At 43.0% G+C, this 26,583-nt stretch overlaps 1 protein-coding gene across 48 annotated transcripts in view; it reads left to right on the forward strand.

The window, feature by feature from the left end:
• Positions 1 to 26,583, forward strand: part of ZBTB20 (zinc finger and BTB domain containing 20) — a 660,688-nt gene that overhangs the window by 357,485 nt on the left and 276,620 nt on the right. For 2 of the 48 annotated variants that reach the window (XM_065587206.1, XM_065587095.1), the window contains exon 5: positions 22,339 to 22,476. The exons of the other annotated variants lie outside the window; for them this stretch is intronic. The gene's annotated coding sequence lies outside the window, so the exon portion shown is untranslated. The remainder of the gene's footprint in view (positions 1 to 22,338; positions 22,477 to 26,583) is intronic. 48 annotated transcript variants of the gene reach the window in all.

Consider the following 26,583-nt stretch of genomic DNA (forward strand, 5'->3'; position numbering starts at 1 on the left):
GATCTAGTCTTGGAGTGCAGTGAAATTACATTCTTGACCTAGTGGCAATACAGTCCTTCCAATAACTTGGTTGGTGATGTCGCATGCAGAATTGTGACTTCCCTCTTTGGACTGCAAAAAGAAGAAAGTCTGGGAGCTCTTAAAGGTGATCCATAAAGGAAAAAACAAAAACAAACCAGTCCCCTCCCAACCATCCCCCCCCCCCCCCCAACATACAACAAAACAAAAACAGTTGTGCCCTTTTTGGTAGGATTAACATATTTCAGGTTCCCCAAAAGAGGACACTGCCAGAGGAGGGGGAAAGGAGGGGGTACTTGTGGTGGGGGTACTCACTGGAGGTGGGGGTCACAGTGTCAGGGTGGCTGGCACAAGCCCAGGGCGCAGCGACAGCTGTCAGTCAGCGCCTTTCTTCAAGACCTCCTTCCCAGGCCTGGGAGCCAGGTCCTGGGTGGGTGGGATCCAGCAGCTCTGGCTGCAGGGGAATGGACCAATCAGTTGTGGATGCAGGGGAGGGACCAATTGGAAAACGGACCATTCTGGGCTTTTTCTGAGCTGCAATGTCTGCTCTGCAAAAATCCTGGATATTTCCTGTTGTTTGAAAAATCTACCCAGAGAGAGGACGGAGCCTCAAAAAAGAGGAACTGTCCAGGAAAACCTGGACGTATGGTAACTCTATTGTTTGGCAACTTTTGTTGAATAAGAAAGGCCTGAAAGTTTTTGCACCACTTTCTGGTTTTGTTTGAGGGCTCATTGGTGGTCTCAAATACGTATTTCGAGCTTTCTTAATTGAAATACTAGGGGCATGTTGTATCTTTTGCAAAGTTATCTTTTGTCCCAAGCATTTCTTACGCATTGGAGTTAAATACATGTCAATAAAATTGCATTTTAAACAGATTGACTAAAAAACCCTTTCTTTTTCAAGTGTTCAGCTTTCAAACACTTCTCTCTTATGATATCAGAACTTCACTAGTTCTTTGGATAAAAAATGTTCAGATCTCCTTTATAAATAATAAAATAACAGAAAAAAGCAAATACCTGGGTTGTTCTCCCCCCCCCCCCATATGCAGGTAACTTTTAAGCACTACTTTAAACTGAGCATATTTACACCCAGATCTCACAAACATTTACATACGAATACATTTACGTACATGAGAAGTCCCTTTCAGATGTATGAATTTAACCATATGTGCATGTTTGCTGGACTGGGGCCTTAAATTGTGATTTTCTTTTTTCAAAGGGAAGCTTTTTCTTTTGTTTTATTGTCTCCCCCCCCCCTTCTTAGCATAAAACAAAGTTTTCGTTTTCAAAACATTTCATCCTCTTTTGATTGCATCTGCTCAGGAGGCTGGAATTTTTGAATTGTGCATTTATTTAAGCTCATGGAGAAAAGACAAGCCCAGTATCTTGGCAGACATGAAACTGAGGGTGAATAATCCATAGTTTGTTCTCTCACCATTGCTACAATTTATACCCAGAAAACAAGTAGTAAACAAAACAAAACAAAATCTAGTTAGCTTTTATTTATAAAGTGATTAATGAAAAGTAAAGTTCAGATGAGGCTACAAATCCTGGTGGTGCACAATGGGTTGATTTATTTTGTAAATAGACCATGGATAATTAACCATAAAACAACATTTTTAAAAAAAAACTTGCATAACAACGCTGGTTTCTTTTAGTTCCTGAGAGTTGCACAGAGGGATAACAACTTATTCACAACTGGTTACGACTGGTTACAGCCAAGCAAGAAAAACCCATGAGCAGCTAGAGAAACAAGTCATTAAAACCCTGCTGCACATGCAGTTTTATAATGACGCATCCACTTATAATTACATGATGGCCAAAGCTACAGTCTTCGGGTAACGCTAGAGGGGTGAATCTGTATTTGGACTGTGTTGACGCTTGCCATGTTTTGTAGCCATGCTTTAGCTCAAACCCTGGCTACAAAGGACAACCCAGCAGCTGGCCTGGGCAGCTTTTCAGAGACTGAGGTGGAGAGGAGTCCACCATTTAGCATTCATTGCTGAATAAGCTTCTGAGGTGTCTGTCTATGCCTCTTTAGTCTGACTTAGGGGGAAATGGGTGATGGATCATTGTAGCCAAAGATATACTTGCCCTTCTGCCAAGTCCCTCTTTGAACCGCAGTGAGCAGAGTACTTCCATGGAGTTGAGATCTGTGGTATGTAAGATGTGTGTGTGTCTGCATGGCCTCTCCAAATTCTGCCTCTTCATGTTTCATGGAGTAGGTCACATTAGTCATGGGGAAAGGGCCATTCATGCTCAAGGAGGAGGAGGCAGGATTTGCCTGTGGGTACATTTACTACTGGGTAAAGATGCTGCTGTTGTAGCCCTGGAGACTGCGTATGTACAGCTATAGCAGGGACCCTTATAGAGCAACCAAGGAGACATCTCAGGCTTGTCTTCACTGCAGTATTAACTTGAGTCATCTACACTCAAGTTAGCTCCTTGCACGTTAGCTTCACTCAAGTGAGAGTGGTTGCTCTGCAACATAACCCTCAAGAGGCACAGTGTTTCTATTAGCATCACAGAGTAGCTGGGTCACCACTGCATGCTCCAACTTCTACCCACACACCCTGACCGACCAGGTAGCTTGAGTATAAAGCACCTCTTAACTTGAGCTCGAGATTTTTGTGAGTGCATGGGAGCTGGGTGAGGGGTATATTTGAGTTATACCTAAAGCTAACACTGCAGTGAAGACAAGCCATAGATGTGAGAGGAGTGTTCAGTTTCCATGAATCAGTCAATCCTTAGCGTCTCTGCTGGAAAAGGAGCCAATTAATGCCCATTGTGGTGGTAGTTTTTCTTAAATGGACATGCTAGTCCACTAGGACCTGGATTGAAACCACCAGTTATCAGACATTTAATTCTGGAAGTAAATTGTAGCTGAACCTTTTGAATAAGTCTGTGAGTTTCTTTCATGTGGTGATAATTTGTTTGTAAAAATACACCATACATTTTTTTTGTCAAACTCCACCATCCGTCTGTCACACACATACCCCAAACCTTCCCCTGCGCAGCTCTAAGACTTTTACATAAACACAGTGATGATATTTCTTTTCACTACAGTTCTTCACTAGAAGTTCACAGTCTCTGTTACACAGAGGGTGGCATCCTACAGATCAGTAGGTCCAAGTACAAGTTAGAAATAGTGTTCTCACAGAGAACTAATCGGCACAGTTGTTTAATACCTTAGATGTTCAGTCCAAGGGGGTTGGATTCATAAACTCACTTTGGTCAGAAGTAAAATTAATTTGGTGTCTAATGAGATTTTATCCACGTTATAAAAAGCTCTTCACAGAGTGACACAGGAAGCAACCACTTCTCATGAGAGTCTGAAGACTGGACTAACGGAGGAGCCGATGATGGGGACTGTGATGCTGTCATAGTTACAGGCTAGCTGCATTTCAGCCTGCTTTTTGGTCTCTCTGAATGCACCCCCTCAGTTGTTAGGTCTCTAGCTCTTACTTGTCTGTGGGTGGATGTGGTGGGGTGGAGGTCACCCTGGCATGCCCCCTTTCAATCAAGCATGGTACTGCAGATGAGCCCTGCCTCAGTTTCCCTTCACCCAGGTTATAAACAAGTCCCAAACAGATCTTTTTATCAAAGAGCTCCCCCTTCCAAGGGTCTCATTTATTAACAACAGACATAAGCATAAATAGGACCTTAGATACACGGAGGGGCATTCCTTGTCCTGGGCTCAATCCAGCTGGCAGTCTCTGGCTCCCCATCAGGAAACAGCCTCTTTTTCTGGAACCCATCCCAGGTCCTTCTCTGGATTACTCCTTTTCAGTCCTTCCTTAAGCAGGGGACCCCAGATATCTTTGGAACTGGGCTGTATCAATTAGTCCCTCATTCTCTCCTTAAACAGGTGTCTCCACAGCTTGATCGCTCTTGGCCCTGTCTGGGGGTGGAAATTTGGCCCAGCTGCCCCTCCATCATGACAGAGGGGTGGCTGGACCAAATTTGAGTGGCACTCTGAGCCTGTGTGCCTGGTCACACACACCCCTCTTCCCCCCCCTCACACACACATACTTCCAGTCTTTCAGATGCCCATGGGCACTGGGCACCCCTAACCCCTGAGGAATAGCAGAGCAGGTGGCATTGGGAATCTCCTGGATATGGGAGGATTGGAACTGGGATTTAGGTGCTTTCTGGGGAAGCGGAGATGCAAAAGGCGGATGGGACTGGGTCTCCCAGAACTGCCTGGCCCCTGTGGGGATGGCATCTCTGGGTAGAGCTCAGAGCTGGGAGTTGAGTGGGGACACTGCAGGGCTGGGTGCAGGTCAGCGTGGGGGGAAGCATGCAGGGCAAGGCATGGGGCAGTAAGAGGTGAGTGTATGTAGGGCTGGGTGCAGGGGGAGAATGCAGGGAAGAGAGCTTGAGGCTAGGTGTAATGAGAGCTCTGGGCCTCCTCCTTAGGAAGATTCTGGTTGCTCCCCTGGGGGTCCTCAGCAGGCCGCCTTTCACTGCTGATCTCTCCTGCTGTCTGACCTGCTATGGGGGAGGAGGCAGCCTTTACACTGGTCCCCTTCTTCTACTTCATCCCCAATTGGTTGGGGAAGAGAAGACTAGATGATGATAGTGGTCCTTTCTGGCCTTGGAATCTATGACTCTACTAATTTTATCCTTTTGGAAACCTGTGATCAGTGACCAACAGCCATCTTAAAACAAAGTATTTTTACTTAGTTGGAACAGAGTATTGGCGAAAAAGGAATTTTAAAACACCAGTCTATACGCATATTTAATCTTGTGCTTCACTACCAGCTAAGTTAGACAGTCTTTCTTCTTAAGTTGCAGGAACAAACAGAGATATACATTCTCCTGACCAGCCCACATCCTCCTGTGTGGTTCCCAGTCTGGTTCTCTTTTCTGTTCAGACTTGTTTTGGGTGCTCCTCAAAATGGCTAGAGCCACTAAGAGTACTTGCTCTGGCAATGCCTCTTAACTTATGTAAGATGTGAGGTGAGGGCCTCCTCTCTCTTTCCCTAGGTGGGTAGGCTTTACTATCAACCCCCTATATGGTCTAGAGGGGTTCTCAACCAGGTATATGTGTACCCCTGGGGGTACGCAGTGGTCTTCCAGGGGGTACATCAACTCATCTAGATATTTGCCTAGTTTTGCAACAAACTACACAAAAAGCTCTAGCGAAGTCAGTACAAACTAAAATTTCATACAGACAATGACTTGTTTATTCTGCTCTATATACTGTACATAGAAATGTAAGTACAATATTTATATTCCAATTGATTTATTTTATAATTATGTGGTAAAAATGAGAAAGTAAGCAATTTTTCAGTAATAGTGTGCTGTGCCACTTTGTATTTTTATGTCTGACTTTGTAAACAAGTAGTTTTGAACTGAGGTCAAACTTGGGGGTACACAAGACCAATCAGATTCCTAAAAGGGGTACAGTCATCTGGAAAGGTTGAGAGCCATTGGTCTAGACATACCACACTAGTCAGAGATCCAGTTGCACTGTTGATAATTATTACAGAGCACCCCACCAATTGTCACTGTTGCATTAGCAGAACGATAGAGCTATTGTATGTGAAGAACCAGGGTAGGCTAGCAAGAGATACTGAAGATCAGGATGAGAGCTGGTTGAAAAAATCCATACAAAATGTTTTTCAGCTAGAAAATGCAGTTTTGTCAAAATCGCAACACTGTAGGAACATGTTGATTATGATTACATTTCACTCTGGAAAAAAAAACTGAAACGAAGTATTTTAACATTTTTAGAATGAAATTTTTTGATTTTTTTGTTTCAAGGCGACTTTTTGTCTCAAAATATATTTAATTGTACGTAACAATGAAATGATTTTAACAAAACAAAACATTTTGATTGACCCACAACAATTTTTTTAAATATTTATTTTGTGGGAAATTTTGAAATTTGATATTTCATTCTGATTTGGAACAAAACCCACTTTAGAAACAGCGAAGGTTCCGGAGAAATGGACATTCTGTTTCCTGCACACTTCTGGATGGGACTTTGGAAGAGCTGTTTGGGGGCCCAGAATTGGAATATTAGGGTTGCTGCAAAGTAGGATTGAAGAACACAGTCAGAGGTATCTGGGGATCCAGGAGTATGATAGCAGGATATATTGCAGCCAGTCAGAATTGAGAGGGTAGCCATGTTAGTCTGTATCTACAAAAACAGCAAGGAGTCTGGTGGCACCTTAAAGACTAACAGATTTATTTGGGCATAAGCTTTCGTGGGTAAAAACCTCACTTCTTCAGAGACACACTGATAAAGCTTAGGTAGGGTGTGGAGAACCCTTAGACTGTGTATGAGTGTACTGCATATTGAGTTGTTGTTATTCACATTCATGAACCCCAAATGTATTCATATCTTTCAAAGGAATGATACTGTTGACCTCACTTTCTATGTATGTATATAAAATGATGGACGTGTCTTCTTGGGGTAATTTAAGATCTTCTTCTTTTAACAGGACTCACCATCTCCATTACACTTACTCAGAATTTGTCTTGGAATAACTACACTTAGTTCCCCTCCACCAAATGATCTGAGTCTCTGTTCTTATAGTCATCTAGCCAGTGAACTGGGCAAATCTGTTTGAGCATTTCAGCTGCTCTGGCCTCCTTACTTGTGCAGTGGGTTAGGCCTGGGCAAAATCTGCAAAGTTTGTACCCAGAGCTGAATCCAAATATCTTCAGTGTTAAAGGTGTTGGGCCATATCTGTATTATGAAAGTGAGTGTAAGCAAGCCAAATAGAGTGTTGTGCATACACTTGAGTTTGTCATAGTCTGAGCTGTTGGTAAAAGAGACCCTTAATGGAGGAGTCCATGCTTGTTGTAGTCAGCCTCTCCTGACTGTATCCAGCACCCAGAACCTCACATCTTTTCTCCTCAGTATACTACATATCTTTTTTTCTCTTTGCTTGTACAAGCCTGATGTGTCTGAGTAGTAAAGCCCATCTGACAACTCTGTGAGTCCTGAGACAACGGTACGGCTACAGTTATACCACATCAGGCAGTAATCTTGTCAAAACCCAGGTTAACCAGGATTGGGACTGGACCAGTAATTGAATGGGAGACCTCCATGGAAAGCCCAGGTGAATTAAGGAGTGGTATCTGTGACTATTAGGGATGCTTTCCTTCCTGAGTAATACTAACTCGGCGCCAGAGCAGATTGCTGGGGAGTGCTACTCTACAGGTGCCATTTCAGATAAGACATGAGATTCATAACTACATCTCATTCTAAATTCTGAGGACACTTTTTGCAAGAACTGGAGCATTAACCGTGATGTCATGCACAATTCCAATTTGGTTAGTCACATTCAGTGTTCCTACATTTAGCTGGTACAATAAGGTTCTTCTTAATAAGAATAAAAGTGTCAGAATCTAGGTCCACATAAATTACAGAGGGGAATGATCCAAAACTCCAGATCTTAGCATCTCCTCCCCCCAATTTAGGGGAAATTTATGTTTGCAGACTTAGTTTGTAATTTGGGCCCATCTCTCATAAAAATGCAAATCCAAAAGGAGAGGGTTTTGCCTTCATTAAACTACCTGCTTTATGGTTCTGTTTTTCAGACCTTGCTTCTTACTTTGTTAAATAGAAAAAAAAAGCCTTTGTTAATCAAAAAGATGCTGTAGAAATGATGCTGTGCAGTTTCAGTGCTTTAGAGTTACAGGCTGGTGACAATATAGTCAGAATAGATGCTCTGTCCAACAGGTGTCTCCTGTTTTCATAAGAAATTTGGTATGTGACTAAGCATGTAACACGCTGTATCAGTATAAAGTGAATTTATTGTTAAGAAGGTTGATTTAATCTGAAGAATAGATTTTCCATCGGCCTTGAAAGTGAATACTGGAATAGTGATGTGTTTAGACCTTAAAAAAAAAAAAAAAAAAAGCTCCCCCACTTCAAAGCTGTAAAAATAAATAAATAAAATAATAGTTTACAGTGTGGACACAGTCAAAAATGTTTCTGCATGCTGGTAGAGCAGAGCACATGAAAATGGTAATAATATAAGCAATAAAATATCCCAAGCAAACAGAAAGCATCTGTAGATCTTGCCTGGCTGTCTGGTATAAACAGTGAGAAATCTCTTTCTCTCTGTTTCTTTCTTTTCACCTGTTATATTTGTAGTAGATGAATGCTATCACATCTCTCTGGGCCTCAACTCCAGGTTCTATTATCAATCTTTCTGCAGAAAGCAAAGGCCATCTCTGCAGTCTGGAGGGGTGAGTGTTCCAGTGGATATATTCATGTAATGTGACTTCATATGATTTTTAATTAAATGTCTTTTGCCATATGCTGTGTGTCTTGTAGTAGAAAAGAGACAGGTAGGCTGCAATGCATATAGAGCAATACCACCCCTTGACTTCAGTGGGCTTTGGATCAAGTCTGTAATGGGGATTGTGCATTCAGGCTGCTGGAGACAGACAGACCCTGTGGTACCCTCTGGCTCTCTAGCTCCCAGACTGACTTACACAGCTTATGCTGCCCACTGTCTCAACCCATAGTCTCCTTAGTCTGTGCTGCTCTGGCTGTTAATAAAAATATGGCCCTTCTGATGTTATCACATATCATGTGTTGCTTTGGGAAATTCCTCCCTGGTCTGGAGTTCTCCATACCCTTGCTGGAGCACTGAGGATTCCTCCATCTTATTTTGCATCCTTTCTTATTCTCCTCAAGCTACCAGGTAGGCCACATTGCTGGGCAGTTGAGGTTGTTAAGTGTTGTGCCAAAGGTAACCTACATTCAGCTCTTAGTTGGTGGCTAACAACAGAGAAAGTCAGAAGTCAATCATTAGGCAGCACTCTTCCCTCTGAGTCAATGTTGGATCAGTGTTCTAGGGATCACAGTGCTGCTGAAGGCATCATCTTTCACAGGAGACGTAAAAGCAAGAACCTGACCATTTGTGACCATTGTCATTAAATTTCCCACTCCACTTTTCAAAAGAGTGTGGGTCTTAGAAACAGTGCGCTGGACAAAATTCAGGTAATTTAGGGTTACCATATTTCAGCAAGCAAAAAAGAGGACGGGAGGAGCCCCGCCCTAGCCCCGCCCCTGCCCCTCCCACTTCCCGCCCCCCAGAACCCCCAACCCTCCCCCCGTTCCTTGTCCCCTGACTGCCCCCTCCTGGGACCCCTGCCCCTAACTGCCCCCCAGGACTCCACTCCCTATCTAAGCCTCCCTGCCTCTTGTCCCCTGACTGCCCCAACCCTTATCCACACCCCCACCCCCAGACAGACCCCTGGGACTCCCACGCCCCATCCAACCACTCCCCACCCCCTGACAGCCCCCCCAGAACTCCCAACCCATCTAAACCCCTCTGCTCCCTGTCCCCTGACTGCTCCGATCCCTCTCCGCACTCCTGCCCCCTGACAGCCCCCCCCAGAACTCCCAACCCATCTAAACCCCTCTGCTCCCTGTCCCCTGACTGCTCCGATCCCTCTCCCCACTCCTGCCCCCTGACAGCTCCCCCCCAGAACTCTCAGCCCCCCACCCCGCTCCTTGTCCCCTGACTGCCCCCTCCTGGGACCCCTGCTCCTAACTGCCCTCCAGAACCCCACCCCCTACCTAAGACTCCCTGTTCCTTGTCCCCTAACTGCCCCCTCCTAAGACCTCTCCAACTGCCCCCCAGGACCCTACCCCCTACCTGTACCCTGACTGCCCAAAACTTTCTCCACTCCCCCCCAAAAGCCCCCCCCCCGTTTCTTGACTGCCCCCTCCAGAACCTCCCTGCCCTTCTCCTGCCCCCTGGCCCCCTTACCCTGCTGCTCAGAACAGGGTGTTGGGCTCTGTGCGAGCCGGACACGTGGCTGAGCTCCCCAGCGCAACAAAACCTGGTCCCTGGCCCTGCACAACAAAACCCGGTCCCTGGCCCGGACCGGGCTGCAGGGGAGAGCTGCCCTTGTATCAGCACAAAGTGCTCTCGCTCCCGTTTTGCTACGCTGCATGGCAGAAACCGCTCCCAGTTGCAAAAGGGGAGGGCTGCACTTTGTGCTGAGACACTTGCTCAGAATGCAGGGCGGATCCGGCTCCTCTACAGCTGCTCCGGAGTCCAGCCCGGGACTTTCCTGCAGCCCTCCCAGCCGCTCGCTCTGCTCTGCCGGGGGAGGGGGGAAATCCCGGACATTTTGAGTGCTTTACAAATTCCCCCCGGACGCTATTTTTAGTACAAAAAGGAGGACATGTCCGGGTAAATCCGGACGAATGGTAACCCTAGGTAATTATAACGGGCCACGCTTATCTTGTTGTATCTCCTGTTGGGGCTACACCAGTGATAGATTTGGCTCATTTCTGCTTCCCCTGTAGTTTCAGGTTGATCTGGGATCCTTCTTTACTTCATGTCCTAAACTACGTTGTAGTGTTGCTGTTTTGTAGTGTTGAGGTTAAAAAGCTGCTGCCTTCCACCCCATAGGTGACTGCATTTCAGAGATAGCTGCTGTGATCTCTTGTATTCAGTAGTTTTGTATGTTAGTGTAAGGCCCTGATCCTGCCATTTGTGCACAAGCAGGCAGGTTCCTGCTCTTGTACAGAGTCCCATTAAATTCAATGGGGATCTGCAAGGAAACAGGCAGCCTCCAATGCAGAGTCTCTTGCTGGACCAGGCCTTTAGTTTGTAAATGTATTTAGGATTCTTTAGGTTGAAAGGTTTTCTATAAATGTAAGATCATCATTTTTCTTAGGGGAATCCTGATTTTGGCCACGCTGTCATAGATCTAAAAAAACATCCTGAAATACCTTTGCCGCTGAAACAATATGAGGTTGTTGACTTTGTGACATAACAAGGTGAAATAATGTCATAACAAAATGTCATGGTGGCAACTATAGGTAGAGCTGGGCAAATAATTGGCAACAAATGATTTGGTGGTGTATGTAGCCTTTTTTTTTAATCTGCACCAGAAGTATCCCAAGTCGATCAGTCTCTCTAAATTCAGTAATCACTGGACTTTATTTCATGAACATCTTTGAAATGTGGATTCTGTGGATTCATTGTGAATGGAGGTAGCGGAGGAAAGGTTACAGATTAGGGTAAGGAACAAATTATGGTTGGTCCTGCATGAATGGAGTGAGGAAGAGGGCACAGTCACTCTCCCCAGTGCCCCACTACCTTTGAGAGCCAAAATGCGGCCCAGTGATGCACACAGAACAGTTGAAGAGCTGAAAATAGAATGCAGGAGTTCCTGGCTCCTAGTCTAGTATTTAGACCATGTCTTATGTGAAGCCTGTGCTCTGTACCTGCATCTGCAGGCATCTTCCTTTGAAAATGTGTGCCTCCCCCTGGCATGGAGATCCCATGGATTTTGTGTGCCATTACTAAAGAGAACCAGTCACCAAAGAACTGCTGATTTGCCTTAGCCTCTAAGACTTTTTCTCACAATTCTGCCTGTGGCGCCTGTCACTAGCAGTCAAATAAGGACAATTTTACCATTCTCTCCTGCTGCTCTAATTTTTTTTCAGTGCCAGTACATGTATTTGTTATTCTTTATAACTCCCTTTGAAGTTGGGAATCCAAGGGGAATCTAAAACCGACCAGATGTTTCTGCTGTTGGAGAGACAGAAGACAGCAAGGATTAAGTTTAACTGAAACTTAGTCCTGTACAAAAAAACAGTACAGCTAGAAATCTTCCTCAGATAGATTTATTTATTTATTATTTATTTATATTTGCACTTGCCATCCTGGGTAGGTGATACCTCATCTCATCATGCCCAGGAGAAAAATGAATGGTTTATCCAAGTAAATAGTGTATCAGCGGCTGCCTGTGTTGATTTCCCTTATGGGATTTCAGTTCCATTACGCTGCATATTTCCCACCCACACTTTTTATACTGCATTTTTTCTTAAGGAAAATCACTCCCATGTCACTTTAAGTTTGGAGGGTAGACATGCGGATCCATCCGGCGGGAGTTCAACGTAGCCAGCGGGTGGGGAGGGTGATGTGCATAGAAGGGGGGATTGGCCAGAAGGCAGGGGAGGGTGATGTGCATAGAAGGGGGGATTGGCCAGAAGGCAGGGATCAAACAACATTTATGTTGTTTAACTCTTTCTCCCTTCATCACTGTTGCAGGGGGGAGCAGGGAAGTGGTAGGGAAGCAGACAAAGGTGACTGATTTATGAACAGAGAGAGGCATGTTAATTTCAGCTCCCTGGGCATAGGGGAGGAAAAGGTGTCTACCATAGAGAAAAGGACAAATTTGTTCAAATTTGAAATGCTATTTTCAGCGTCTAAGATTATATTACAAACCATCGTGGGTGCAAAAAAAGTTCAAAACTAGTTTTTTTTTAAAAGTTACAGTAAAATATTATGAATCTGCAAACCCTCCAGGACCTCTTAGATTCCAAGTCTGTGATCTGAGATGGAAGATTCTCTCAGTCACGGCCAGGAAAGAGGAAGAACATAGTCAGAAATCTCAAGGCTCCCAAGGGTGTTTAGAATGGGAAGACAGCACACAGAGCACAGGGCTTTGGGGCATTCATTATCGAGGATAGCTCAAGCCATAAAATCTTGATCCAGATCCTCATTTAAAACACCACAAACTTAAGGAGTATTTGGATGCCAAATATTTTTGGTTAAGGCCCATCTCTCTTCTTTACTGGTATAACTCTAGGTGCTTTTGTTTACCTTCCTTTCTGTTATGGTGGTGATGAAAGCTTCTCCATGTCCTTCTCGAGGAGTCCCCTTTATTTTTTCCCACCAACCTTCCCTGACCCCACCATCAGAAAGGAATGCCTTTGGGTTCTCTCAGAGCCACTCCTTAATTGGCCCACAGGGTTAGTGATGACCTCCAGGATGCACTGTCCTCCCTCTTCCACAACAGACTGGGTGTGCTGCCGCCTTAGTACCCCAAACTCCTGTGCACCACCCTCATTTGTTTTTCAGTAAAAAATGGGAGCCCTGGATAATTACGTTAAGCCTCATAAGCAGCAAATATAAAGTGCATATACTGTTACAAGCACTTCTCAGTGCATGAGAGAGAGAAAATCATTTGGCTGCTGATTCACTTATTTTAAGCTGCTTTCCCCCATCTTAAAATATAAAAAATTCAGATGCTGGAACACTGGATGATGTGAATGTTCTGTAAGGATTTGAGAAAAGATACAAAAGAAAAATTAATCAAATGTATGATTTTATGTTCTTAGGGCCTGAATTCTCAGCTTTGTACCAAGGGGAAACAGTTTGAAATTGGAGAGTTTGGGACCCAACCATTTTCTCTTCTTCCTTTTCCTTTAATTATTTATTTATTTATTTATTGTCAAGACAGATGGTATGAAAAGCATTTATATTGGTCTCGCTGCTGACGGAGCTTAACCTAATAATTCAAGACTTGGAACTGGGTGTTTCAATAAAGAAAACACTCTGAGATTTTTCCATTCAAAATGCCATTAGAAGTTTTTAATTTGACAACATCAGAAATCAGTGTCCTGCCAAGACTGAATTTCTGTGCCATCTCGCTCTTGGGAGCAAGACACTAAGAGGGACCTGTTCTGAACGTTAGGGTTTTTAATCATGCGCCCCTCCCTCGCCCACCCCCCGCAACTGAGACAGTTTCTGCTCCGTGTTGTACAGCAGGATCATGAGCTCAGGAGATTCTACATCGCATCTTCCTGTGTGTTTTTTCTGGGCACTTTCTTTTTAATATTGTGATGCTTTCACCACATAATCCCAGGTCTCTTTCAGACCTTGTTTGGCTACCCAGAGACATTCAATCGTGCCATAGAGCTAAGCAAGTAAAAAAACACAAACAAAGGGTGGAATAGAAATGTGAATCTAGTGTTCCAAAGCAGCAGTCAAGGCTCCTCAAGGGAGGTGGGATGGGCCCTGCCTATCCTGTTTTGCGTGAGATTGGGTGTGATCTTTGCCATGCCAGCTGCTGTGTACTCGTTTTAACACCTTTATGTGTCATAGAATCATAGAATATTAGGGTTGGAAGGGACCTCAGGAGGTTATCTAGTCCAATCCCCTGCTCAAAGCAGGACCAATCCCCAACTAAATCATCCCAGCCAGGGCTTTGTCAAGCCTGACCTTAAAAACCTCTAAGGAAGGAGATTCCACCACCTCCCTAGGTAACCCATTCCAGTGTTTCACCACCCTCCTAGTGAAAAAGTTTTTCCTAATATCCAACCTAAACCTCCCCCACTGCAACTTGAGACCATTACTCCTTGTTCTGTCATCTGGTACCACTGAGAACAGTCTAGATCCATCCTCTTTGGAACCCCTTTCAGATAGTTGAAAGCGGCTATCAAATCCCCCATCATTCTTCTCTTCTGCAGACTAAACAATTCCAGTTCCCTCTGCCTCGCCTCATAAGTCATGTGCTCCAGCCCCCTAATCATTTTTGTTGCCCTCTGCTGGACTCTTTCCAATTTTTCCACATCCTTCTTCTAGTGTGGGGCCCAAAACTGGACACAGTATTCCAGATGAGGCCTCACTAATGCCAAATAGAGGGGAATGGTCACGTCCCTCGATCTGCTGGCAATGCCCCTACTTATACAGCCCAAAATGCCGTTAGCTTTCTCTGCAACAAGGGCACACTGTGGACTCATATCCAGCTTCTCGTCCATTGTAACCCCTAGGTCCTTTTCTGCAGAATTGCTGCCTAGCCATTCGGTCCCTAGTCTGTAGCAGTGCATGGGATTCTTCTGTCCTAAGTGTCAGTCCCACCTGTCTTCTTTCAAACAGTATCAATGTCCACTGGAAGGGAAAGTGCGTGCCTCCTCCTGCACATCTGAAGTGATCTGTTCTGGACTGTGTCCCCTCTATGGCAAGTACAAGGACATACTCCAATTCTGTCTGTAACACATTATCTTACCATCATAAACAAAATCAAACAGCAACGCCAGACAGATGATAAAATGAAATTATTCTCTTGTCATCTCTTGCAACCCCGAACACCAGAGACTAAGCAATGACTGCAAACCAACAGGGAGCAAGAGGACAAACTGCAGCCCAAACTGTGAAAGACATCACCAAATCCAAATACTTGTACAAGCGATTTCTCCTTTTGTTGATGAAAACGAGGCTGATTTTCTACAGTGGTCAGGCTTGTTGGAAAAGCATCTACTTTCTCAGAGGTTGGCTTGGATTTTAGATTGAGGCCCAGATTATGTTCATCCCCGCATGAATGCTTTTATGGGGAGAGAGAGGGTGGGTTTTGCCCATAATATGGCAGTTGGTGCTCTTGAGCACATGGGGGCAACTAATGCTGCCTGCCATGATGAGTCCTCCAGGGCAGAGAATATCTGGATGGGGTGTACACTTGGATATGGTCCATGCCAGCTACAATCCAGCTCAGAACTTTTTCAAAGATGTAGCAAGGACCTCCATTGAGTACAGTCTGCACTGCACCCATGGAGGCACTATATGTACTCTTTGTCTTGGCAAGCAAAATGTCTCCAGCCACCACTTTTCAAGCCTTCCACTTACTTTCTCCACTCCTAATGTCCCTGTGTCTCAAGGGTATAACTGGGCCCTTGCAGCCCTGGATTCCTTGATCTTCCTTCCACAGACCCCTGAATCCCTCTGAATCCCTGGATAGATACAGGGTGTCTCATTGACTTGCTACTGGTCCATATTAGCCCCTGAGATTGCTGGGCCCAGATCCCAAGAATGTAAAGATTCTAGCTAAATCCTCCCTGCGCAGAGGAAATAATAATTCTCAGTTGCTTTCTTAGCATTTACTGTGATATCCAAAGACAAATGCAAACTCATCTCTAGAATCATTATTCTCTTTGAAGAACAACAGATTGTCAGGGGAGACAGTTTACTGTGTATGGATTCACTTAGAAGTTCTGTCCCCCAGCGTGGTTCTCCAGCTGCCCCGTCACATCCTGAATTGTTGTTTATACAACTCTTAATTTTCTTTTCATTCTAGCAAGGGCCTCGTCATTTTCTGTATGTGTGCATGTATTTTTGTCTCATTTTTAATGGTTTCAATTCACAATATACAAAATGGATAGGAAAAAGGCAACTGTTACATGTAGATATATGTAATGTATATGTGAGTCCTTTGTATATGTATTAGTTTATATTTCCAAAGGTGGCTAGTGATTTTTTTGTCTCAGTTTTTGGGTGCCCAACTAAAGACACAGTGAGGTCCCTTTAAGGTGTATCTTGGTCACCTAAAATAGCTAGTTACTTTTGAAAATTTAGACCAATATGTCTATATCTATGTATGTACATCTAATCTATATCTATGGATCTATATGCAACCACCTATGTCTAAACAGTGAGGTGGAGAAGCCTGTTTGGACTAGTGATTAGAGCAGTGGACTATGAGCATTGGTTCTTTAGTGACTCAGAAGAAGAGTGACACCTACTGAATTACCAACTTTATTGCTGGTAGCACCTAAGCATTCCATTATTTATTTAGATTTTCAACACTGTTAGAGGCACCTATCTCACATCACAGTCACACTCTGTCAGACTGGTTAATTGGGTCTGGGTCTGCTTTTAACCCATCTCTGTTTCAAAGTAAGCAGGACAAAACCAGGATTGGTGTGGAGCCAACCCTGAGTTGACATTAAAATTCATAGGTTAATTTATTTTTATTAATATAAGTTTCCATTAAAAATATAAAGGCAAGAGATCAACACAGGCTGATCCCACAGATATTGAGAGCAGCATGTACACTTCTGAGGGTGGAGTATGGTTCAGAGAGAGACCACCATGAAAGTCCAACAGGCAGTGCAAAATGTTTCCTCACATCAGAATAACAATAACGACGTACCCCATAGCAGTAAGAAATGGAAACAAAATGCTTTCAGTTTTATCTTTAGATTTAACTATTTTCAGCACAATACTGTGGTAGGTAACAGCATCAGATTCTTTTTCTTTGCATTCTTTCCTGCTGGCCAGTGTTGTGTAGCTCAGCTAGCCTTGTAAAGAAAATGATAATTTCCAAAAAACAAACCCCACATACCACTTTCAATTCTATTGTCTCTGGAGGGAAATGTAGAATGGAAACAACAAACAATGTTAGAGATAATCATCAGGGGTGAAATCCATGCCCTACTGAAGTCAGTGGGAGTTTTGTAATTGACCTCAACAGGACCTGGATTTCAACCACAAAGCTTTGAAAGAATTGGGATAGCATACCTGAGAGAAAGGAAGGAAGGGCCAGTAGTTAGGGCACTAGCCTGAGACTTGAGTTCTGGATTCAGTTCCCCATCTGCAAAATGGGGATGATAGCACTTCCCTACCTCACAGGATCGTTGTGAGGGTAAATACATTAAAGACTGTGAGCTGCTCAGATAGTACAGTTATGGGGCCCATATTATTAGCTAAAATAGGCATAGGGACTCAATATGATGAGTCAAGTATGAGTACAAGATAGAAACTTGGACCCGTGCTAGGAAATACTTCTTCCTTCCTCTTGGGGTCTGTTGAATATCCATGAATTATTGTTTCTGCGGACCCCACGTTACTACACAACTTTTCTTTGTAACTTTCCATATGTAATTTTCATGGCCAAAGGCCTGTTGGCTCAGTTGTTAGGCTACGTGTTGGATTATATGTTGGTTTTGTCCATTAAAGCATTTAAAATATAGAATATAGTATGTATAATACTTAGACAATTTGTATTATAAGATTGATGATCTTATTAGATTTATAAAATGATGATAATTGTAACATAGTAATGATAAATATCCATTCCAAGCCATTTATGTACTTGTGCATGTAAATACATGTGTGTGTGTGTGTGTGTGTGTGTGTGTGTGTGTGTGTTGTTTCCGTTGCCCCACCTTGTCACAACTAGACTGTATAAAACAGCAATGAACACAGCTGTGTATATGGAGATCCTCAGGATTTTAAAACCAGGCCCTCACATTATGCTACATTTGAACCACTTCAGTAAAGAAAGAGAAATCTACTATGTGGCTGAGCATGAAGGAACATGAAAAGGTGCAGTAACCTTATCTGCGAAAAGAATATGATAATATTCATTGACAGGGGAGCTACAATGAGCAATTATCCCAAGCTGTGTCTTTCAGACAATGCTGTCAGTTTTTCCTCTTTGATGAGTACAGCTGGGCATGTGATGCCAGGGCAAGAAATTCCTCAGTGTCTGGAAGCCTACTGTATTGGATGTGGGTTTGTCCCTGAGTGCTGGCAGTCAGGAACAAAATGTGGAAAAGAGGACAAGGTTCTGCAGCTTTGGGATTGTAAGGAATTGCTAGTGGCAGGGCCAGGAGAGATTCTTTCAATGACACCCCACTCCCATAGATGTGCACAAAGAATACAGCTTGTGCTCCTCAAATATTTCCAGTTGCACCTTGAGGGCCAGACCTTCACCTGTGTAAATTGGCGTAGCTGAACTGATTTCACTAGAGCTGTTGATCTGGCTCCAAATTCCTTAACCAGCACAGCTCACTTCCTTTATAGTTTAAATGTGTGTGCTGGACGTTTCTTCCATGCATAATAATTGGGACTTTTTACAGAGTTTTTTTCATCTTCAAAGCACTTTACAGATATTAACTAACTAAAGCTCCCTGATAGGAAAGTAAGTGGTCCACAAAGTTTATACACAATTTTGCACTCTAGCGTGAGGTTTATTTGGATACAGAGTTTCAGTCCAGTCCATCATGGGGTCAGCCAACAATTTGGATCTGGATCCAAATTTCTCCAAGATTTAGGGATGTTCATAAGCAGTGTTATCATTTGGGTCTGGTACTAATAAATGTTGTTATCCCCAGAGATACAGAGACAGAAAGTGATTTGTCTAAAGCCACAGTTGGGCAGCGTTGGTGACAGGACTGGAACTCCCTGCCTCCCAGCCCTGGGCTCAGACCACTTCAGGCTGTTTCTCTCACATACATCAGATCTTGTTCTGTATGGTGGTATTTGAAATAAAAATTAGTACAGCCACAGTGTGTTATGCCTTCTCTTGGGGACGGTATATACCGTTCTTAATAGCCTTTTACTTTGTTGGTTGTTTTGGATCAGTCCATTGATTACAAGTTACAATCCCTTTTGATCATCTTTATACAGTATCACTAGCTACATCTTTTGTCCAGTACATTTGATTACTTTGACTTTTACCTGCTGTTTTGCTGTAATGAACCCATTCTCTTTCTTAGTCTGTTTTTTCAGACAGTCCTTTCTAGGTACTGCTTTGTAATGTTTTCTACTTTCTCCCTTGACAGCTTGAAGATTCTGGGTAATTCACTGATCAGTCAAATAGTTCAAATAATGAACCCCAAAAATGTAGGTTGTTAATTATTTTTCAGTATGATGGCAATTTAATGTGTTACACTGAAGCCTTTTGGTAATACCTGAAATAGCTTTGGACATACTGAGAACCAGAATAATAATTTGCACTTACATAACGCCAGGCTTTGGAGGATATTAAAGCACTTTATAGCATTTAATGAATGAAGCCTTCCACACAGGAGGTACTAAACTAGTATAATCCCCCTTTACAGATGCGAAACTGGGGCATGGAGAGGTGAAGTGACTTGCCCAAAGTCACATGGATAGTTAAGGGCAGAGCCAGGAATAGAATCCAGATCAGGGTTCTTGCCAGAATTGGACATCATAAGTATTTGTTCCAGTCCTGGGCAGGAGAGTGACACTTACCAGGGAGGTAGTGTGCTCCCCAGTCAATAGGTCTGATCTGTGTTGCTCTACGTAGCCAGAATACTTGTTTCTCCTTCCCTAGGACACAGCTGTGCTGACCTGATGTATAGTAACATGCTCTCTGGCTGTCCCACAGGTACTGCTCCCAGTGCCTGATTCTCTGGTGCAAAGAGCCTGACGCACTCCCTGGACTTCCTCATCCCCAGATGCCACAGGAGTGACTCCGCCTGGGGAGCTAGAACCTCTTCTGTGCTCCTTTTGCTCGCTCTCTCTTCCACACAGGAGAGGCCCTTTCACTTTGGAGTGTGCTCTCTCCTTTGCTAGTCAACTCCTACAAGAACAGGGCCCTGTCTTCTCCCCTTTGCCCAGAAGGAGCAGCTCTTTCTGATATTCTGGACCCCAGCTTTCACTAGTGCCTGCAGTGAGTTCCTGTGACTACCCCCTCCTCCAAGCCCACGGGGAAGTTGACTGATGGAAGAGAGTGAGTGAGGCCCGCCCGGACTCTGTGTATTTGTTTGGGTGAAGGTGAGTGTGGTTGGGTGAGAGAGAGAGAATGACTGTGTTATAACAAATGAATGGGTGCCTGGGTGATGGAAGGAGAGAATGAATGAATGTAAGAGTGATTGAGAGCATACAGGAAAAAATAAGTGAGCCAATGTGTGGGTGAATTAGAGAATAAACAAGCATGAGAAAGAATGGGCAAGGGAAAGAGTGATGTGGAACAGAAACCATTCCTTTATTCTCTCAGTAGCCAACCCATAGAGTACCATTTTGTTCACTGTATTTCTTAGTATGAACTGTGGAACTGGGTATTTTCTTGAAGCATTATGAGCTTTCAACTCTACAAAGTAACATCATCTACTTATATTTTGCTCCCTCTGTTTAACCTGGACACACATAATCAATGTCACCATGCAGTGGCCAGCAGGATTATTTTAGGATAATAGTCATCTTGAAAATCCTGGCCTTCATGTTAAAAGGAATGAGGACATTGGGTAAAAACTGTGTTGTGGCTAATCTTTGTGGCAATATAGGATACTATGTAATGAGCATCTCCACTGTGTGTTAAGGCTATCCCTGAGATAAGGATATCAGACTTCAGAGTCTGTGTAAAACACTTTTGTAAACAGGTGCACGTAGCTATGGATTTTTTCCTCAGTAATTGGAGCAAAAATGTTACTGCTTGAGTGTTACCTGTAAGTTATATCAGCTATTAGTGCCTTTTTCTGTGCTCGTGTCAGTAGTATTTTTGAGTTGGCATAGGAGTTGCTTTTAAATTTAAAAATAACACCCTCTTTAATTATTATTATTGTTGTTGTTATTGTTATTTACTTATTTATTATTTATATCATAGTAGCGACTAAAAGCCCTAGTCATGGACCAGGACCCCATTGTGTTAGACACTATACAAACAGAACAAAAGGATGGCTCCTGTCCACAAGAATCATATAGGAATGTAGGTTCTAAACTGCCATGTGGATACTCATGCAGGATTCCCTTTAAGTGGCCAGGCAGTATACATCAATAGCTAGAGGCAGAATATGGCCCGTAGGATTGACTATCCTAAATTGAACTAATATTTCTCTAAATCCAGTATTCTGCTTTCAGTAGTGGCCTATGAAGAAGGCAAAATATCCTCAGATTTCCTCAGAATGGCATTTAAAAATTATGTTACAATATACTTGCAAAGTACTATGTCATCCTTTAGGTTATATTTTCTGGTTACAGTACATACAACTGATCATTGAAAGGATCCATTTGAGGATTATAAATAATTATACATACTGTGATCCAAGCAATCAGATGCTTTAGGTCACCAAATGATTCTCACTGGATTCCAGATTAAATTAATCTATATATTTTTTAGGATTTTTAAATAGATCATTTAATCCATAACTATCAGGAGTTCTTTGACTAGATCAGTCAAGATAAATATGCTTAACAGTAATAAGACTTTGCACTACTCAAGCACTGCCTGAACAGGTATTCCAGGTGCTTTACAAATGAAGAAACTGGAGTACAAAGAGGTTGAAAGACTTGACCAGTGACACACAGTCAGTTTGTGTCAGAGTTGGCTGTAGATGTAGGATTTTACATTTTATGTTCTGGTTCTTGAACAGGTACAAAATGTGAAAAAGTTTATAGATGTGGGAAACTGACACTCCCCTATGATAATGTAATATGGAATAATAAAAGACTGATTTCAGACTTTTAGATCTATTCTAGTGATTTTACAGTAAGCTAGAAATGCCCAAACAAATAAATGATCACATATGTTAATAGCATACAAATCCAGTCAGCCAACCAAAGACTACTTTTGATAGCCCACATATTTATTAAAGAAAGCACATTTTCAGACAGAATAATAACATGTTTGCTTGATTCAGATCCTTCATGTCCTGCACGTCTTTTGACTCTTATGAGGAGGTTGTCCTTGGCCTGACTTCATGTTGTCTTGGGCTACTAAGCTGTGGGGTTCTTCATCCCTGATAAACACTAGACATGCAGCAAGAAAATGTTTGCAGTTGAGTACCGACAGAATTTCATTTGAAGCCTGTGGAAAACTAACATTTCTCATATAAAGGATTCATCTGCACAACTGTGTCGGATTCTATTTTCAATATCAGGCTGCATCATCATGCTTCAAAGTTGCCATTAGTGCACTTGTGTTGCTCCTGACTAGCTCCTGAGACTTTTTTTGGCTGTATGTTTTATGGTTTTTATTTATTATTTCCGGTCTTATTACAATTTTCTTTTTAAACAGCAGGCTGAGCTGACTCACTGCTGTTGACTCCATGACCTGCTTCCCATTTCAACCGCCACCTGTTTAAAAAGTTTAGTAGCTGACATTATATCCCCTGAGATCGTCTGAGCAGTGGACCAGTAAAAAGCAGACCAAAAGGTAAAACTCCTCCTTGCTTGTGAGGCAGGAGCTCTATAGTCACATAAGTAAATCACTGCTTTGCTGATTGTTGAACCTAGGGAATGGGAGAGAAAGAGGAAACCTCATGGCTGAGCGAAGAGAGCTGCTTGAAGTAAAAAAACCTGTTTTTTGCTATATCAGCTGCCTGGAGTGTTAGGGGAAGAATACTTTCCTGTTCTTGATATAAAATACACTGAAATGGAAGGGAGATGCAGAGCAATCTAGTCAGTAGTCAGTGAAGTAGTAGTTAGGATGCTATTCTTGGTTCTACCATTGACATGCTCTGTGACTTATTATTTAACTTCTCTGTGTCTCAGTTTACCCACGTGGTAAGTAGAGGTTGTAAGGATAGGTACTGTAATGGTTGCTGTTACTATTTTAATTGCTTGTATTCTGGTAGTGCCAGCAATGTTCTAGGCTCTGTGCACACCCAAGGAAAACATAGTCCCTGTCCCACATAACTTACAATCTAACTAATTATGTGACAAGAGTGGGAGTGACTGTTGAGAAAGAGAATATTAGTATATATATAATGGTAATTAATCATTGTGATAAGCCTCCGTGCATGCTTATTGTGAGCTAACTAGATATTTCTAGAGCTCTGAGCAGACTTTGACTGAGCCAAGTGTATTTCTTAAATGTGCCTTCTCTCCTGACAAGTCAAATTTCTGTATGCTTATAACTAACCTTTAAAAGACCAATAAGCTCACCTTTTTCATGGGGGTGTTGAGGCTAACAGGAACACATTGTTAGGTTGCTTTGCACCACAATCTAGGCTTTATTTTTGTTAAATGTCTTACAAATCTCATATTAATAGAAACATTTGGTTTAATTTTTTTAAATGCACATAGAAATGGGGGGAGGGTTGTTTCGTTTTTACAACCCCAAAGGAAATACATTGTTCTAGCATAGGAGAATCTCCAACTGAAACTTACTAGAAACAAAAATAAAGCTGAGAAACCGATTTTCATTTCCCAAGATAAGCAGCATGTAAAAATAAACCAACCTCAAAACATAATAATAGTGGAACATTAAATTAGTTTCAGCTTAATAGCCCCAAGTGTTATTAGTAACACAGGTAAGGAAATTACTTAATAAAAAATATATGATTTTTAACTTGACAGTGTCCCTCTTAATTAAGTTATGAGATCCTCAGATGAAAGATGTTATAAAAGTGCAGTGTGTAGCTTCTATTATTTATAAGAGAATGCTAAAGGTCTAGCTCAAACCGATTAAAGCAAGGAAAATCTCATTGAAACCTTTCATTCTATTATGGGTATTTCTAAAGACACCTATCTCACCATGGTATCTCTAGTACTGTATCTGACTAGCTCCTTAAATCACCCTCTTTTGATGCAGGAATTGCAGATATTTGCAGTCATTTTGGCCAAGTCATACTTATATTGGAAATGCAACTAAGAGCTTCTGAAAAAAATGCATTATTTTCAAAGGTGGTGACTGTGATGAAATAATGTTTGAAAGTGTGTATCTACTGCCCACCTAAATTACAAGTTTCAAGTTATACTAAATCAGCCTCTTGCTACATATTTAGTTTTTCACAGAACCTTCAAATATTTGTGTCAGTCTGTTAGCTGAGCATCCTCCCAGCTCCTATTATACGGCCAAATCCTGCTTGCTTTATTGAAGCAGGTAAGTCCCATTGACTTCACTGGAACTAATTAAGTGAATAAATTAAGCAGTATTTGGCCCATATATGCAATTTAACTTATCACTGGTGTCCTTTTCCACAGTATTTATCCCAGTTCTCTGGTACTGAGATACTGTAGACATTAAATTATTTATAATATGAATAGACTTTAAGGATGAAGTCCTGGCCCTGTTTAAGTCAATGGAAAAATTCTCATTGACCTCAGTGGGGTCAGGATTTCATCCTAAATATCCAAATTATAAGCCCTTAGGGGCAAGGATCTACTAGTAGCATTTCTTACCTTGCTTTAACTGCTTGTCAGATTCTTGGGCACTGTAAAAACAATAAACAATAAATGATATTCAAAATGTTTATGGCATGAGCATTTTTGTAATGGCCGGAAGTCAGGCAGGTCAAAAGGCTGTCCCAGTCAGTAGTTAGAGTTTGCACAAGAAGCCCGATTTCTGGACAAGCCAATCCAAGGGAAAGGTATGGCAAGGTAGCTGACGGAATCTGGCGAGGCAGCAAGACAGTCAGGTGGGTCTGAGTGAAAATGAAACCTTCCTGTAGGTGGCACATGCCTTCTTAGCTGCATCAAGATGTTGTGTTAGCTTCTCTTGGATTTGTTGGAAGTGGTGTATCAGATCTAAGACTGCAGGGACAGCAGGCACCATGAGAAGAGCAGGATGAAAATGGGGGTGAAAACAGTAGTTAGCAAAAAAACAGGCTAATATAGGTCAAGACATGGCCCATGTTATTCTATGCGAATTCTGTATATAGAACCAGTGAAGAGCAAATGTTGGTGGAAATTTGTGAAGCATTGTAGGGACTGTTCCAGTACCTTGTTCACTCTTTCTGATTGACTGTCTCTTACAGATGATAGGAGACTGGGGTATGGAGACGCACCACTAGTAAGTGGAATACCACTCTCCAAAACCATGACATAAACTGGGGTCCCTGGTCTGAAGTAATGTGTCTGGGAGGCCATAGAGGCAGAAAACATGGGAAATGAAGAGACAGGCCGTGTCCTCAGTGGTGGGGAGTTGTGCGCAGGGAATGAAGTGTGCCATCTTTGTAAGCTGGTCGTCCCCGGGCCGGATCCTGACTAGATTGTAGGCTCTCAGGAGATCCAGCTTGGTGAATATCTGGGCTGTCCTTACTAGGTCTAGCAGCTCCGGGATCACGTCTGCACGGTATTTTATGGGGGGGAGAAACAACTGACCCAAGAAGTAACAAAGCTCTTTGTGCTGCTTGAGACAGTGCACCCTCCGCCACCAGACCTGAAGGATGGGTGGGGTGTCTGGCTGGGGATTCTGGAAACCTGGACCTGGGGCTGAAAGGCAGTTGGTTCAGCAGTACTCTGAGCTAAAAGTCACAATATGGTACCACCAGAAGATACTCGGATATTGCTTGGCCAGCCAGGGGCTTCCAAGTATCACAGGGAAGTGTGGGGCCCAGATTAAGCTGAATCAATTGAGTTCATGATGTTTCCCCAATTACTGTTTCCAGACCTGTGATTTCCTGACTGACATGACCAGAGGTCAGCAGTGAGCTCTCAGCTGTCTCATCCAGGTTGGGGTAGCCTGGGGGTGCCTGGGGAGACCAAGGAATTGTGCTACAGTGGTATCTGTGAAACTATCCCTTGCCCCAGAGTCAATAAAAGCCTGCCTGAGAGGAACAGCTTGTCTGGAATTTTAATAAAAAGAAGAACAGGAGTACTTGTGGCACCTTAGAGACTAACAAATTTATTAGAGCATAAGCTTTCGTGGACTACAGTCCATGAAAGCTTATGCTCTAATAAATTTGTTAGTCTCTAAGGTGACACAAGTACTCCTGTTCTTCTTTTTGCGGATACAGACTAACACGGCTGCTACTCTGAAACCTGGAATTTTAATGTAAGAATTGGAGCTGTAGGTGAGGGGATGATCTTAAGGGAGTGGGGCAGATACCTGGAAGGACTTGGCCAGTGAGGTTTTCCTTGTTACCCAGGTTTGGTCCCCCTGATTGAGGCTGGGCAGCTCAGCGATGCTACTCCTGTGGGTTCCATGCCACTTTCCTTGGAGCAGGGGCGAGACCAGGAGATTGAAGAATTGGTCTGAGCAAACTATCATGCCTGGGAATCAGGCTGGTTAACTGGCAGTCCTGATCAGCGGTAAGAGTTTGCTCAAGAGATCTGATCACTGGGAGATCCAATCTAAGGGAAAGGTACAGTGAATTGGCTGGCAGGATCGGGCAAGGCAGCAATGCAGGTTGAGGTGGGTCAGAGTAGTACCTGTGAGCAATGGCTCATTGCTCAGACGGGTCCAAAAGGGAAGCAGAAAGTTTATATATAGTCACCAGCCAGTGAGGGCTAAGACCCTGTTGCAAATCAGAAAGTATCTCGTAGAACCCTGGAAGCTGGCCCACCCAAGACTGTGAATTCCCTGATCCAATGCTCC

Source organism: Chrysemys picta, chromosome 1, assembly GCF_011386835.1.
Source record: "Chrysemys picta bellii isolate R12L10 chromosome 1, ASM1138683v2, whole genome shotgun sequence".
Classification (NCBI taxonomy): Eukaryota; Metazoa; Chordata; order Testudines; family Emydidae; genus Chrysemys; species Chrysemys picta.